The 2,096-nt window shown below is 36.4% G+C and overlaps 1 non-coding gene across 1 annotated transcript; it reads right to left on the bottom strand.

Annotated features, from left to right (window-relative positions):
* Positions 1-912: 912 nt before the first annotated feature.
* TRNAG-UCC (transfer RNA glycine (anticodon UCC)) lies at positions 913-984 on the bottom strand. Its single transcript has one exon. It is a non-coding gene; the product is annotated as a tRNA-Gly (tRNA).
* Between the last annotated feature and the right edge of the window lie 1,112 nt (positions 985-2,096).

Genomic DNA, 2,096 nt, shown 5'->3' with positions numbered 1-2,096 from the left:
GACTGATCTGTGGTCGCACATGAAAGATTCTTTGCCATAATCGCTGGAGAATTTCTCTGTAGTAATTTTTACTTAATCCAACAAAGTGTAGAGACATACTAGAATAAAAATGGACAAGACACTAGCCTAACCAATTCTGATATACGGAAGTGAAGCCCTTGGACCATCAAAACAACAAATGAACGCCGAACCACTTCAGCTGAAATGAAATTTATGAGAAAAACTGAAGGATATTTACTTTGCTAGACCATATTTAAAACAAGGACATACAATACATCCAACGGTACAGCGTCTAGGTTCTGGGTCCCTGGAACACCACAGTCTCCTAGCTTACGTCCAATATCGCGAAGAGGTGGGCACGGCAATAGGGAGTGAAAGTTCTCTAGTGGGGGAGAACCTGGGCGTCGACTGATCATACCAGCAAGGATTCCTAGTAAAAAAAAAAAAAAAAAAAAATTCTGGAAGATTTTATTGGAAGAGGCGGTTTAGTGAGAGTACGAATTTGAAGAAAAGGTGAAAGTAAACATGATGGATGATAGGAAGACATCCATCAGGAAATAAGAAATTAAAGGGGCGAAGCGACAGCCCTGTGGAGGAACAAACAAGCCCATCCTCTCCAGAGAAATTATTACTTTAAAATAATTTCGATTTAAAATTTAAAAAATAATTAAAGCGAAAATAAATTTCTAAAATGCAAATAACATTGAAACATACGAAGAATTTTTAATATCTAAATCGTTAAATGTTGGACACAATTTTAATAAAACCTATTATTTGGTGTTATAAATACGACCGTGGCATTTAAATGCGCATTAAATAATTTTAAATATTGGTAAATCAACCAAAATCAGTTTATTTGAAATCTTCGAGATGTTAAATTAATATTAATTTCATATAGATATCAAAACAATTTGCGACGGCTGGGAATCGAACCCGGGTCAACTGCTTGGAAGGGAGCTATGCTAACCACTATACCACCGTCGCACGTGTCAATACAACTCTTCCTTCACTTTTAAATATAGGAAGAAGCTTTCGTTCTGTTTCATTGCCTTTGAATAAAACTGCTATTTAACCTATTTATCATAATGTGCAATGTTAATGACACACGAGGGGACAAAGTGATGGATTTATTCATTGAATGGAGCGAATTCCGAATGTGGGCAATGTGCAGTTGGACAAAACAACAAAAGTGTGTGACAAACAACTCGTTGCTGTTATATTCTCCCATCCTAAAGCCAAATTGTACTCAGTTTCTGGCACACAAGATATTAATATTATTCAGGAGAAGTCCATATTATGCAACGTAAGCTTCATTGTCTCCATAAACACCAGCATGAGCTTAGAAGCAATGGGGAGCTTGTGTTTCTCGGATTCTTTTCTTAAAAGAAAGCGAAACAAGTGAGGACCACACCGGTAGGGCATTTAAAGGTCACCCTGCCTTTCTTCTTGTATACAAGCTGAATGTGATTCAAGTGATACACAGAGTCTGCTCTTCTAGATGGGACTGGCCGATGAGAAACAGTTTCTTTAATTACATAAGCATCTCAGTGCAATTTCAAAGTGTTTTTTTTTCTTTTTATTTCTGTCGGAAAACAGGTTGGTGCTTTGATGGAAGAAAGCTGCCATTTTAAGACACCTGATGACTGCCGATTACAGGCACGTCCATTTAAAAAGAAAGAGCCAAATAGGGTTGGGAAATATTTAACTTAGAAGTTAACTTAAGCATAAAACGGAATGCTAACTGTGAGACAAAAAATGGTCAGTTACGAAGAAAATATGCAAGTGTTCTTCGGATTTTAAAGATTAATAACACTTTCCTTCTTTCATTCTATTTCCTGAAGCTCGGATTGAATTAATCCTTCACAAAGCAGTATGACATGGAGTGTTGTCCTGCTGATACGGATATGGGTATAATAACCCTATAATAATATTTGTATAATATCCCTATAATAATATTTGTATAATATCCCTTAGTTGAACACTTCGTTAAATTCTTTATCGTTCTGAGCAGTTTATAATAACATTAGTCCACGAAGAGCAGCACCCATTGATTACTACCCTCTGAAGACTCCATGGACTGGAAATGTGCAAATTTA

This window comes from Mastigoproctus giganteus, chromosome 5, assembly GCF_048544385.1.
Source record: "Mastigoproctus giganteus isolate SK-2022 chromosome 5, ASM4854438v1, whole genome shotgun sequence".
NCBI lineage: Eukaryota > Metazoa > Arthropoda > Arachnida > Uropygi > Thelyphonidae > Mastigoproctus > Mastigoproctus giganteus.
Note: the sequence above shows the minus strand (reverse complement) of the source record. Positions and strands in the feature narration are given on the sequence as shown.